General features: G+C 41.4%; 1 long non-coding RNA gene across 5 annotated transcripts in view; it reads left to right on the top strand.

Moving 5' to 3' along the window:
- The first annotated feature begins 7,108 nt into the window (after nt 1-7,108).
- The window catches only part of LOC309368103, a 53,819-nt gene continuing 45,723 nt past the window's right edge, over nt 7,109-15,204 (top strand). For 2 of the 5 annotated variants that reach the window (XR_014167529.1, XR_014167530.1), the window contains exons 1-2: nt 7,114-7,288; nt 7,374-7,438. This is a non-coding gene — a long non-coding RNA (uncharacterized lncRNA). Of the gene's footprint in view, nt 7,289-7,373; nt 7,439-15,204 lie in introns of all 5 variants that reach the window. The other 3 variants (XR_014167531.1, XR_014167532.1, XR_014167528.1) reach the window with 2 other exon arrangements.

The following is a 15,204-nucleotide window of genomic DNA, read 5'->3' as shown; positions in this document are numbered from 1 at the left end:
ATACTGAAGGACGTTCAGCATATTTTCAGATATAAGCACAAAATTAGTAGAGAAAAAAGAAGAGATGGGGAAAAACCAAGCCATTTACTTCACCAGAGCTTTTGTGAATTCCTTCTAGTAGACATTGCTGCAAATCCTTTCAAGTACAAGGAAATATATTATTTGACAGGGTGTTTTCACATCTTAGAAACTAACCAGATTATTTTACAATGACCGCTCCCCGCTTAAAACGGGGGGCGCCCTTTGTGTGGACGCGTGCAGCCCCTAGATCTGGAGCGGCTCCAACAGCATAGGCTTGGCTTTGCCTTCCCTCAGGTGGGATACCTGGAGGTCTCTGCCTACCTCAGTCAGTTGTCCAATCTCACCTGGGGGAAGCGTTGCCAAGGAGAGCAGGCCAGGTAGGGGAGGGATTACCTGCCCACACAATAGAGGGAGGATCTTATCTGGGAATTCTCACTTGGCTCCAGAGCTTCTCCCACCCTACCCACCCTCAGTTAATGTCTTATTTTGCAGGTTAATTTTTCCTCACAGGTTTTGCAGGTTAACTTTTCTTCACAGGTATGCGGGCGCTGCTACATTAAGGTCGCTGTTAAAGGGCCGGAAAGGAATTTCCCTGCATTGGCAGGTTTCGCCTTTCCCGTAGCAAAATGTCACAACTTTGGCGGTATCAGGCCTTGGGCGGAATCCTTTTATCCATCTTCCTCTTTGCGGCGGTGATACCAGGGTTCCCCGTTAAAGGGGTTTTCTGAAGGGAGCCTTTGACCATACGCCGAAAGGTCGTCATTGCTCTCCCCTGTGGCGGCGGCGTTACGGGGGCGGCTATCTCTGCTTGAACATATGTTCTCCAGAGCCGGCCCATCCCCCCCCCCACACTGGATAACCCTGATGCTCCCTAGGTCCCCGGCTGGGGACCAATTTAATCCCATAGCACGTTGTCTTGAGTCATTATTCCACATGACGGGGGGACCGTGCGGGATCTGGGAACTCCGCCTGTCCACGCAATGGGTTTTCATTAATTTTGTATTATTTATTTAACAAAATTTATATACCACTTGATTGTAGTAAAGCCTCAAATAAGTTTACAATTAAAAAACACTAAAACATTAAAGTTATCAGTAAAATACAGTTAAATAAAGTCACTTGCTTCTACCAGAACCTGGGCTCCACCATTATGAAACAAGATCTTCAGAGCACTGTCTGATGCTGTAATTGTTCAATGAATTTCTTGCCCCTCATGGTTTATTGAAACTGATAGGGAGAGGACAATGGACAAGGAAAAAGCGATGCTTAACCCTGCACGATGAGATGGGCTGGTCCTGGGCTGCCTAAAAAAGGTTGAAGTACGATCATGCATAAAAGAAACCTGCACTGCATCCATAAGATCTAATGTAGAAGGGTTTATCAGAAACACAGGTGACCTAAGCCCTGTTCACAGATGCATGATCATCCTTTGATTAATGTAGCATCATTTGATGACTTGTATGCATTAGACAGGCACAGCAGATCCAACACTATACATACAACATTCATATCACCTTAAGCATGATGTCTTTTACTGGAGCCAATACACACATTCAGCTGAGAATGATTAACTGATGTATAATCAAATTATAAATGCTAGGAGATATAAATGCAGCGTGATCTGAAGCATTGTAATAAGTTAGCTGTGTGAAATCTAAACTCCCAAATGATAGGGTATCCAACTTTTGCTTGTGTGTGCAAAGGACCTCCACTTTCCCATGTTGGCTTTGCAAAGTTTTGTCTCAGCTGTCCAAACCCTCCATACCTATGCTATAGTCTTAATAGATACAACTTTCCTTGGATTTATTAGGATTATAACAACACGGAACCACAGTAATCTATTGTGGAGCTGGGATGTCACACATCCACATAAAGATTAGCTATTGGAGCTATGCTCTCCACTGAAGGGAACAAAAAGTCCACCTGTGATAATGTTTTGTGCATATCATTTCAATTGGAAAAGACCGGGTAGGACAATCCTTGTCCCATGTCTCACCAAAGGAGATAAAGATTGCCACTTCTTCAAGTCTTGCATATCCTCAAAGTTTTGATATTGTGTGTGTGCTCTCTCTTTCTCTCCCCACCCCAAACTGAAGGCACTTAGAAATCATGAACGTAATTTGACCCCCCTACAGTACAGCCAGTTAGCTAGCCTGCTCCATCAGCATCTCATGCCATAGCTGCTCACTTCAGCCTTAAATAGTACCCGAGGTGGGGGGGGGGGGACACAGTCTTGGCCAGGAGCCTCAGGGGGTATATCCTTTCACCAAACACACCAGCCCCACCCTGTCCCAGCTGAGCTATTTCATGCATACATACAGTGGTACCTTGGGTTAAGTACTTAATTCGTTCCGGAGGTCCGTTCTTAACCTGAAACTGTTCTTAACCTGAAGCACCAATTTAGCTAATGGGGCCTCCTGCTGCCGCTGTGCTGCCGGAGCACAATTTCTGTTCTTATCCGAACGCAAAGTTATTGACCTGAAGCACTATTTCTGGGTTAGTGGAGTCTGTAACCTGAAGCGTATGTAACCCGAGGTACCACTGTATACCCATTTCTAGAATGGTATACTATATACCATTGAATATATTATTAATTTACATAAATGAAGAGCTACATTCAGCTTCTGTAGTATAGATATTTCTATATTTTAGGCATGGACAAAGATGTTAGTACTTTATTAAAATATCACAATCCAATGAAAATGTGAAACAATAATCTCTTTGCACAATAGATTTGGTCACATTTGCTAATGAGGCAATTTTACAGTGGGATTTGCTTCTGAGTAAACATACACAGGATTGAATGGCATAGAAATGAGCTAAACAGTATTTGACGCTTGCAGTTCTCACATTGTGCGACCAGGGTGGTAATTCTCAACAAGGTAGGCAGTTTAGCTTAGTACAGAAAGAAATTAAATTCTCTCATAGCTTGCCATATTGTGGAATCACAAAGCTATTCAGAGTTCTTCAGAAATGAAATGTTTCATTATTTCAAACCACTGAATGCACATGGTTTGCCAAGTTGGTGCCTTATTTCATAAAGCAATAAATATTTTTTTTGATACAGACAGATTGTGTATGTAAGTTTGTGTGACACATTTTCCCAGGATCAATGCTGAGACCTCTGAACTAAAGTAAAATCATCTTTCTAAACGGAATACTAATTTTTGCTAAGCTGCTTTTTGAAGACTAGGCTCTTTTTAAAAACCAAAGCTCCATACAATGGATGGAGGGAAACGAAAAGGGAGACTGCAGTTGATGAAATGCAAATAAGGCTTTGCTCAGACAGCTGGCTGCTTTAGGATGACATGTGTGATGAATGGCTCTTAAAACATGAGCAGGCATCAGGCTTCAATTCAGTGTCAGACTGGCAAAAACAGCAGCATTACTGGATGCTTCCTTTAATTAATGCAACATTTCTGCATTAGTCCAGACACTGCCGATAAATGGGAAAGAACTGATATCAGTGGTAATATCAGAAATCTTTCAACCTTGAAGCTGGGATGTGTTAGCCAAAAGCTGCAGTATCGTAAAAGGTTTAATTGTATTTGTAATGTACCAGTGCACCATGACAAAAATGGAAGATAGTGTAGGCAGGCCCGGGTAAGCCAGTGATAAATGAGTGTGAGTGATTATAAAGCAAAGAGGACTGTGAAAACAGACAAAAGACAAGCAAAAGGAAAAGGTGGGGGACTAAGGATATCAACAGCTACTCTGATGTGTGAAGTAGGTGCAGAGAGAAACCTGGTTATAGTTTCCTGTGGGGATGGAAGCACAAAGCAGCTTAACATAAATCTCTCATCCTAAAGGGATTTTATTGACAAAAGTGAGATTTAGCACCAAAACTGCTTGCGAGTGAACTTCACAGGGAAGAGCCTTTGCCAGGCAGTCATGAGTTAGGAGGTTCAGTAAATCAACTCAGTAAATCAAACACACAAGTCAAGGTTTTCCACTAATTACAGATCAGAACAACAGGTTCTGTGAAAATACACATTATTCATCCATTTTGTGCTTTAAAAGGTCATTTTTGAGTCATGTAGCACTAAACTGTTACGCAAGGTTGCAATGTGACATTTAAAAGTTTCATGCAATATCATCTGACCACTCTGAAATATACTCAAAATTCTTTACAGACACTGTTCTTTATAACTTGGGAGGATACTTGTTTATATTAGAAGAATGTCAGCTGGACCCAAAGCTCAAACTGGATTACAAATTTATGTCTAGCTTATAGAAATAAGGATCTCCTTCTGAGAAATGTGGTTAGTCTTATCAAAACTCTTTTAGTATCCCTCAGATTTCCTCATATGCAAGTAACTTCAAACTTTACTGTAGTTAGAATTCTGTGGTAACTGTATAATAGAAATAACTGTGTGCCAGTAGATATTTAGAGACCATAAATATTCAATCTGATAGCCACAAAGTATTAATGTTTAAAGAGTCAGATGTAGTCATGTATCTGTTCCAAGTTCCCATATATCTGTAAGCATTTCTAAATAATACATTACTTTTTATAAACTGATACATCATTCCCTTCAACACTGAATTCAGGAGTTCAGGTGCCTATCAGTTTTGAAATGAAACAGGGCCACCAAAAGACAAGGTAATGGTTTCTACCTGCCCGAGACTCCTTAGGTCTTAGGCGATCAATCGTGGCCGAGTAACATTGTCTTCTATGACTAAGGTCTTAACAGGAAGTCTGTAAGTGACTGTGGAGGCCAATTCTGGAGCCACACATCCTTCCAGACTGGGGACAGAGGTTTCTGGACGGGAGTTGATCAGGGTGAAGGTTTATAAGGATAAAGTATAAGTAGGTATAAGTATAAAGTTTGTAACTAAAAACAAAAAGAAAAAAGTTGGAAAAATTGCAAAAAAAAAAGTCTGCCACAAACTTCTGAGTTTATGGAAGACTGATAAAATTTGAGCTGAGAGAGAGAAAATGGCATCTCAAGAAACCAGAATTAAGGTGCACTGTGAAAGTCGCCTAGAATGCTTGCGTGTCAGCTAAAAATCATACCCAGCCACCCCACAAAAGAAAACGAGGGGTAGGGAAAGAGAGGGAATTAGCATGATCATTCCCCTGGCAGTTTAAATATCCAGGATGGGGTGAGGATTGGGAATGCGTGCTGTGAAATGAATTCCCCCTGCACAATATATAGGATTGTTTCAGGATGAAAGGAAAAATACATCCTTTCATTTTCTCAATCTCGAGAACTGCATATGCTCGCTCTCTCTCTCTCTCTCTCTCTCTCTCTCTCTCTCTCTCTCTCTCTAGCTACAGAATGTTCATGTTGAGTCCCCAGATGTTGTTGGACTGTAGCTCCCACCAGCCCCAACCAGCATGTAGCTATGGTCTGGAATTATGAAAATTGTAGTCTAGTATATGGTGACCAAGGCTGGGAAAGGCTGCTCTGTAGCACAGCAGAGAAAGTTCCTGGAAACAGGAGGGGCAAAATGGTGTCCCTTAATTAATTAAGTCCCTTAACTCTACCACCTCCAAGAGGCCTGAGAAGCACTACAAAGTAGAGCTGTGCCAATTACCAAACCTTCAGAATGTCTTCATTTCAACCATACAAGGGAAGAAGGGGAGAAAATGAAGGTGCTTTAGGAAAGGGAAGTGGTATGTGTGTAGAATTTTGCTTTTTTAAAGGATAATTTTTAAAGGGCTGATGTGTGTGTGCGCGCACGTGCTTGTGCTGCAAGTGCAACAAGGAGGTAGAGGGATTCTGCTCTCTACCCCTGCTTTAAAACATGTTTTTAAATGCCCTGTTTGTGATTGCTGCAGCTGGGGCTATAAAAGATTCTAGCCCATAGTCATTCCTGGAAAGATCATGTGACCATGCAATCACATATGGTCAAATCAGAGGTACTACCAATCTCAAAGCCAGTCTTCAGAGAGTCCTCCTCCACTACCAAAAAAACAAGGCAATAGAACTCTAGGTTTGTAATGTAAAAGAAAAATTTAAAACCATGTAAGCATCCCTCAAGGCCTTGCCCTTTACACCACCTTTTCCTAGGGAAATGAGGGAGCGGAGACAGCTGCTACATCCAGCAATGCTCTTCTTAGTACTGGCTAAGAGCTTCCTACCCACTCCACTGCTTATTGTGCTGGCCCTTTGGGCCCTGAAAGAACTGGGGCCAAAAGCAGTGCTTGTGACCTTGCCTGATGCTTTCACAACACTGGGCTGAGTTTCACTGCTCTTTTGAGAGAAGGCTGAAGATGCAGGTGACTACAGTCAACTCTGGTGGGCCTTGGAGTTTGCATGACCATGCTAGGTGCTGACACCACGCTTCCTAGCAAGGACCCATGAGCTTCCAGACTTACAGAATATTTTTAATATGGTAGTACAGTAGCAATATATTTAATCTTACAACAAAACACAGCACTGTGGCATCTGTTGAATTTTCACATATTTGTTTTGTACGCTGCCTGATAAATCTAATCTGATTATTACTAGTACAGCACGATCAAACCTTTGTGGAAGACAACAACCCAAAACTTAACTTCAGCAATACAATACAGGGAAAATGGCCCTAAATACCTCTGCTTTATGGAACGCGGGTGGCGCTGTGGGTTAAACCACGGAGCCTAGGTTTTGCCGATCAGAAGCTCGGCAGTACGAATCCCCACGATGGGGTGAGCTCCCGTTGCTCAGTCCCTGCTCCTGCCAACCTAGCAGTTTGAAAGCACGAAGTGCAAGTAGATAAATAGGTACTGCTCCAGTGGGAAGGTAAATGGTGTTTCTGTGCACTGCTTTGGTTTGCCAGAAGCGGCTTAGTCATGCTGGCCACATGACCCGGAAGCTGTATGCCAGCTCCCTCGGCCAATAAAGCGAGATGAGCGCTGCAACCCCAGAGTCAGCAACAACTGGACCTAATGGTCAGGGATCCCTTTACCTTTATCTTCACCTCTGCTTTAACACCTAAAACAGTTAAAGCAACAGTTAAAACTGTGCATAAAAAATTCTATTGTCATTTCTGGCATTTCTGCTTTACCCAATTCATGGCATTTCTGCTTTACCCAAAACATAGGGCATTTTCCCCACTCCTACACGCCTGTCTTCCTCCTTGTTTTTCTATAGCTGAGAGGAAGGTGTGACGTTTGAAAATCCGTTCCGGGTTTTCTAAGAGTTCTTGTTGTATACCAGAATCTGGAGTAGTTCCATTCCAGGTTTTACTCGGTCACTAGTCATGGAAAGGTCTGGTAGGCCTCAATAAACACACTGGGACTGAAGGTGTGTTAACTTGAAACTGGAGTTTGGTTAAGGTTAGTAAAACTGGGCTTTCCCCCCCTTTTGCCTTTGTGGCCCTGGGCCCATCTAGAATCTTGAGTGGTCTTTCTTTCTTTCTAGTCATGCAGAGCAAAGAATCAAGTTTGGAAACAAGTTCTGACGTCTCTTCCGGAGAAGAAGTCAGGGTAAGCGCTTGCTTTGAACATTTACTAGCATTTCACTGGATCTGTGACAAAAACTATAGCAAATATTCCCTTCTGAATAGAAGATTAGGACTTGCTTTCCTGGGTATTAGCAGCCGTTTCTTGGATCCCCATGGCCCTCTCTCGCCTATTGGCTTGCCTAGTACCTGCCACAGGTGAAACGAAGGGGAGAGGCCCAAGCTCCCATGTGTAACAGTTGTGGAAGCAAGATGGGTGAGAACAGTGAATTGAAAATGCTCTGTATGTCAGTGAAGGGAAATAGAGCTTGAGGGAGGAAGGGGGTGCTGAGGTTAAGAAATATAGGGTGGGACGGGCACCTACCTCACTATTATTACATTATAAACCACCAATTTTCAAGTCAATAATTTTTCCTTCTCCCCCTCTTTATATAAGGAACATTTAAGCCCTCCTTACAATTATGAGAGAAATAAACTGAAGTGGATAGCTTTGTACCTGAATCACTTTACTGTAGCAGTTGATTTTATTTTTATATTTTAAACCCACTATTACTTCTAGGAGCTCAAGGTGGCATAAATGGTTCTTCTCCTCCATTTTATCCTCATAACAACCCTGTGAGGTAGGTTAGACTGAGATATTATTACTGGCCTAGGGCAACTCGGCCAAGCTTCATGGGGATATGAACCCTGGTACCTGGGTCCTAGTCAAACAGTCCAACCACCTACACCACATTGGCTTTCAATAAGAAGCTTTAAAAACACAAGTTGGGGGTTATTTGGATGAAGAATTCACATTTTGAACTTAAGCTTGGCATTTTTCTATAACTGGAAAAGTTATTTCCTGTTGCATAATCTTTTAGTTGGTTTTTGAATATTCAGCTAACCAGACTGACCATGAAAAAGAGAATATAATCCCCACTTCATAATGTACTGTTTGTGAGACATGAGGTAATTGTCCCCTGGCACAGTTAGAGCTGTAGCATTCAGAAATCCTAAAACATTCCCTGTGGTCTCCTATGAATATTTGTTGACTTTGCATTCAGGACTAATGGAAGCTAGTCATGGAGAAAGAGTTGTAAATCATTTTGACCAAACTGACCGAAAGAACGGTGCCAAATTTCAGTGTCAGAGTCTCCAGCACACAATCCATGATAAACAAAAATTGTCTTTAGCAGAGAACAAACAAACAACAATAAGGGTTAGACGGAAGTCATCCAACCACAAAGCTGGCTCAGTTCTCCTTTTAGGAGTCCATAATAGAACATTAGTGATTTATCATTGTGGGCCCACAATCAAACAACATTAGAGAGGTGTGCTCATCATTCTTCAGTTAAGAGGGGAAAGTTACTAGAAAACACAATCAAGACAGGAATAGTAACAACAAAAAATCCACCTCCGAACCAATGTGCAAAGCAAAATTGAAAATAAAATGTTTCACACACATTCTCAGCTTACTCTCTGTTTACAAAAAATAAATTGTTTAAAGACTCTGTTTTAGCCACTGACTGATATCCCAAGGTCTTTGAGACATCTTGAAGGCTGTGAACATGACCTCTATAACCCAGTCAGTTTATTGTAGGATGTGAGACTGACAAGAGGCTAAGAATCCAATATGGAACATTTCTAGCTGTACTGAAGTGATGTCTCTGCATGGTAGGGAGGTGAGAAAGGAACTGAAAGGTTACAATAAAAAATACAAATATAATAAAAAAATGGCAAAATGCACACTTGCCTGAAGCCTTAGAGATATGGAGTTAAATCTAATATTCCTACTACTGAATTGTATGTACTTTAGAATTATGCTATACATTTTCCAAATAGAGATGTATATTAAAAAATAATAATAACAAATATGACTGCTTTAGTTTAATGAAGAATATGTGTCTAGCTGGGGTAGTTCCTTTATCCATGAGATCTTTCCTAATTCTATGATTGTAGTAAGGCACTCAAATTGAGATTTCACTGACATGGGAAACAGTTTGTTTTTAAGACTGTTTCCTTACTGGGCATTGATTGTGAAATAGCTACAATAACATCTGCACCATGTCATTAACTAAACATCCGCATCTTGTCTCTCCCCCCCCCTTCCTTCTAGTTCCCACCACCCCCATAGCTAAGAAATTCTGACTTTTCAAACTTAATGGAATAGCTATGATTTCCTCAAGTATGGATGATCCATTTTGTTGCTATTCTGGTCAGATCATGATCTCTATTGATTGCTCAGCAATCTGATTTTAGGTTGTGATCCAGCCATTTCCTTTTCTATGATCCAGCCCTCCTTTCTAGGAATGAACACTTTCCCTTTAAGTCTTCATTTCCAAATAGCATTGCATTGTGTATCAGTTTACCCCCTCAAAAAAATCTCACAAAGAGAGAATCATGATTGGTACTGTAGTGAGGGAGGATTTAATGCCCCCCTCCCACAATAGCCTCAATGCAAATTACCCCCTGTAGCACCCTTCCTGCACTGATCACTAAGAGAAACCTATCCCAGCAAGCAGCAAAACATGGGATTTACTGATAACCTACATATAAAATCCAATATTTGTAGACCTTAATAACATGGTTGTATACCAGATTCTTCTTTTTCTTTGTGGGGGGGCATGTTTCTCATGATTCTATGTGGTCTCACACTCCCCCAATTCAAAATCAGAGACAGACAGGCTGGAGTTAGACTTTGTATTATCATTTTTCGTTTATCAATATATATGTAATCTATTTGTACAGGCATATATATTCGTACAGGCATGGCATTTGTAAACATATTTTATCTGCTACGCCTGTAACTTGAAATTGAAAAGTAATTATTTTTAAAAAATCTTTGAGATTGTTTTGAAGGATTTTTAAGTATTTCTGGAAATACCTATTTAAAAAGAGGGGTATGTGTGCTAATTTTATATAATCAATCAGCCTGAGAACCTAGTTGTGACTATAAGCACATTCTTTTAAGTTGTAGACACAGTGAAGATTATTTGAAGGTCAGGATAGGAAAGGGTAGGACCGAAAAACTGCAATGCTCTGAGTGAATTTAGAGATTGGCAGCACCCTTTTCAACAGATGGTGTCCTTTTGTAGATGAGATAGAGGCTCCTTGGGAGCCATTACTCAGGGAACATCAACAAGCCAATTCCTACATCCTTCCTATGCTCCATATTCAGCAGCCTTTGGGGTGCTGCCAATGCTGGAATTTTTAGTCCCACTCAGGACTCAAGTATATCCTACATTCCTTTTGTCTCAGAATAGCAGCAAACTAACATGTTGATTTTTCTTTCTTTTCTAGTAATCATGTCGCCCTTTAAACGTATTGTTTTCGTATTGTTTTGTATTGTTAAGATTTTTAAAAAAATTGAAAGGGAAATAAGCAAATAATGGTACAAAAAATGACAGTTTTATAACTACCTGATTGAAAAGAAAATGTATTTCTGGGCAGCTGTGAAACACTACAAAAGCACTAGCATGCTGTATTGTAGCCAGTCACTTTTATGTTGGATATGGCTTCCAATCCTTGTTATCCTGTCTCTTTCATCAGACAGAATCACATAAGAGCCACCATTCTGAATATAATAAAGATGATATTGCTCTAATTATCTTAAGATTAGGTTCATAGGAAGTAATTGGTGATATATCGGGCTAAGGATGAATGGCTGTTTATTTTTAAGGATACTGCTGCTGCTGCTGAAATTCCTCTTTTAGCTTGTTGCTCTGTAGGAGTCAGATTGGGGCAAATCTATATGTGACATCAATGATCCATAACTAGGGCTGGGCGATATCAGCTTTTCAACATTGCAGTGTATTGCCAGCCAAACATTGCGGTTTGGCGATATATTGAAAAAATAGGATGCATTGGCCTCAGCCTGTGAGACACCAGGTGAAATTGCTCCAGCTTTTGCCTTGAGAGCTGAGGTGGTTTCACCCAGGCTCGCAGGCTGGGACAATGCAGCTTGCTTGTGCTGCTCAGCTGGGGGGACAGAAGGTTTCCCCTCTCCCAGCTGAGACAGCCCCGGTGCTCTCGCCACTCGTGCAGGAGCAGCAAGAGCAATAGGGCTGCTTTGCACAGCTCAGCTGGGTGGAGGGAATGTCTCCCCCCAGCTGAGATAGTCCTGGTTGTCTCGCGTGAGTGGGTGGAGCATCGGGGTTCCTTTAATTGCTCACTGCTGGGAGTGACAACTGCACTCCCCTCAGCTGAGCAGTTTCAGAGAGCCCCCACCCGCCACCGGCTTACAGGATCCAGCGCTGGGCTGGGGGCTCTTTAACTGCTCAACTTAAGGCAAGGGCAGCGGCACACTCCTCAGCTGAGCAGTTTAAAGATGCAGAGGGAGGAACAAGCTGTATGGGTGTCTTGCTGATACAGCTTGTTTCTCCCTCTCCATCATTTGAGGGCAGAGTAGGATGGTGGTTTCACTCAGTGATATATCACTGATGAAACTGCTGCCTCTCCCGAGTCCTTCTGTTAGCAGCAGTCAAGAGTTCCTTCCTCCAGTGGGAGCTTCTAGCAGAGAGACTCAGGAGTGGTGGCAGTTTCACCAGTGGTATACCCCTGAGTGAAACCGACATCGTGGTCTGCTCCTTATACTGATCCTGGGCGATATATCGATATATTGCTGAGGCCTATCCATGACTGTATTTTCCAATGTATTGTTGTTGCATGCTACCCCAATCTGGGAAAAGTATGAGATTCCAGGGGTTCTAGGTTCATGTTTCCTTTGGAATGGGATGCAGCAGAGACTGTGGTGTCTTTATGATACACAATTTATTTGCACATATATACAACCTGAACCTGTGATGGTGGGGTTCACACGATTAACACCCCAAGATGGTCTTACTTCTGCTATAGCCGCAGCCTTGGATCACAGCAGAAATCAGCTTTGGCGCTCTCACCCACCCACCCGATCTCGGCGCTACCCACATGACCCATCTCTGTGTTCCTTCCTTCATCCACCCACCCAGCCAATCTTGTTGCTACCCGCCAGCTCCATCTCTGCACTGCTTCACTCACTCACCCACCTGATCTTGGTGCTTTCCACCTGCCCCATATCTGTGCTTCTTTTACCTGCTCACCCCCTACCTTCAGTTGCCACCTCCACCTCCTGCTCCTCCACCAGCACAGCAGATATATTTCTGGAAGCTGGCTTCTGGAATTGCTGTGACGGAAGGAGGAGGAAGAGTAGCAATGTGAGAGGGGACAAGATATGTTTTGCTTTTGTTTTTTGGTCCCACGTTCTAATGTGAAGCCAATTGACTTGTGCCACAACGCAGAAGCAAAAAACAACCATCTTTTGGTTCTACCCTCTGGCATGGCCAGAGCATGGGAGCCAAAACAGGACATTGGTGATTGAGATCAGAAGCTGAGAAGGCTGCTCTCAATCCAGGATGTCCCGCTTTAACCAGGACACTTGGAGGTTATACAATATTTTGATTTTAGCTTATATGTTGCACTTAGTAACCTCAACTGAGCCTATATTGTGCTTATACTGAGGTTTTTAAAAGTACAAGTTATTTTGTAGTTTTGAGTTGTAGCTAGGTCTCGTTTAGAAAACTGGGCAGATTTTTAACCAGTTTTAAACTGCACTGAAAGCTGAAACTTCTGCATTTTTCACTTTTTAACCTAAAACACTGAAGCACTTGATCTAAATGCTGTGTGTCAAACATGATGAACTTTAAAAAAAGCAATACACAAATATTTTTGGCCAGAGGTGATAGAGAGAGAATGAAAAACAAACAACATATATGTATATAATGGGCAACAAAGGCTCTCCTTGCAGCCTTGAATTCTTGTAAAAATCAGTTGCCTGCCTGTAGCTAACATTTCTTTTCTAGATGGCAGATGCTCAGGAACACATTATTATAGCTCTGAGGTGAACCCTCCCTAAGCATATTTGAAATGCTGACACAAGCATACAACGAGGTATATGTGTAAAATATATTTTAAGTCAGCCCCCTCTGTAGTTCAAAACAACCCAGGAAGAATCAGATGTCAGATATTGTGCGATTTGGTTCTCGCACTAAAAGCAGCGAATGGCCAAAAAACAGCAATTAAAGCCACTATTCCAAACCCACTATTATCCAGACTCAAAAATATTATTGAAGAAGTGGATAGACATTATAATACTCTGCTTGATAAAGGTCCTGGCTTATCAACTTTGCTTCTCATACTAAAAGTGTGCAAAATCAAGAATAACTACATGCAAGGGTACAGTCTGCTATGCTCCCAGCTTGCAATACCTAATGCAAGCTACTCATGGGAGAGTGATTTGTTAGGAGGAAGCAAAATAATCCCTATTATATTCCCCTCTTCCACAATATTAAAATAGAAACTAAGCCTAGAATTGTAAAAGATACTCAGGAATGTCTTTGAGTAAACATTCACTCAGTACCCCCGAAAAGCAAAGAAGTTTATGATTGCAATACTATACCATATTTACCAGGGATTAAATCCTATTAAAGTCAATGGAGTTTGCTTTGTATTCAGCAGGTATAGGATTGCAATGTAAGAAATTTACTTGGTGTAATAATCAACTTTCTCCCCCTCCTATAGTCACTTTAAACTCCAAAGTATTGTCTTTGTTCTTTCTTTTTCTGTCACTCGCTCCAGATTAAATATTTTAGGCAGATTGTATTTGCAAAAGAAACCTAATAAATCACCTTTAACATGGTGATTTTCCCACCTTGGTTGTCAGAGAGCAACACACTGTGTTGTCGTAATATTATACCATCTTTTAAAAGATGACTCCATCTGCATTGTACATTATCACATTATATGCATCATTACACTGTAACCATAAAAATGAAAATGAAAATATGATAAGGCCTTAACATCTTTATAACAATTTCAAGTTTGTGGGCATGTGAAAAGCAATTCTCATTTGCAGGAGGTATATTCATTTCTAAAAAATAATGACCTAAAACTGATAAAAGTACAGGCATTGAATGTGTCTGCTTTGCAATTTTGCATGTTTCTGCCACAGACTCTGGATATCAGTTGTAATGAAAAAAGTATGACAGCTCTCCAGTAGAAAGAGACATTTGCCATAGCAAGGTGGGGAAAGAAGGTACTCCCAAGGTTTCAGGAAGAATCGCAGGCCTCAAGGGATACTTTGGAGCCTGTAGCTTTTGGAACAATATGTGTGGTGCTCAAGTAAAGTATAGCAAGCAGAGGATTTTGAAAGTGGTGCAGGAAGTAGAAGAAGATAGATGGACAGAGGCAAGGACAGAACAGTAGGCCCTCTAACTCCTCTATATGAATCAGTTGTTTGTTTTATGTTGACAGTTTCTTCTTTGATTAAACACACAGTGACTCATGAAATGATTTTGTGGGACTTGGGTGTGCTCAAGATCTCATTAGATTTTCAGGTGAGAGGCAGGAATTCTTCCTTTATAAGGCTTTTTTAGACATCCAAGATGTTGACTGTTGCTGCTGAAGGCTTGTTACGGGGAGCTATGTGCCTCATTGGGAGTAGGTGAAAATTTAAGTTTCATCAGAGGCTTCTTTTCCCTTTTGGGAACTTCTTGGGTAGACTCCAGAGAGCTAGTGGTTTCTGCCTTGGTTTAAGGAGGCATGAGACAAGTTTGTTGGCCACTTTTTGTATTCTAATATTTTATTTTTCTTATGATTTAGGCCTAAGGGGCACCAAGGTAAGAGCAAGGCTTTTAAGAGCATACAAGGTAATGTGTGCAGGTGCAATGAATAGGACTGTAAAGGAGAAAGTCACTTGGAAGTAAAGGCATAGAGATAGTTCAGGGAAAATGTGTAGAAAACTTTAAGGTAAGGAAAATGAGTTTGGTCGATATATGA

Source organism: Podarcis melisellensis (assembly GCF_964234715.1).
Source record: "Podarcis melisellensis genome assembly, chromosome: 4".
NCBI classification, from domain to species: domain Eukaryota; kingdom Metazoa; phylum Chordata; class Lepidosauria; order Squamata; family Lacertidae; genus Podarcis; species Podarcis melisellensis.
Note: the sequence above shows the minus strand (reverse complement) of the source record. Positions and strands in the feature narration are given on the sequence as shown.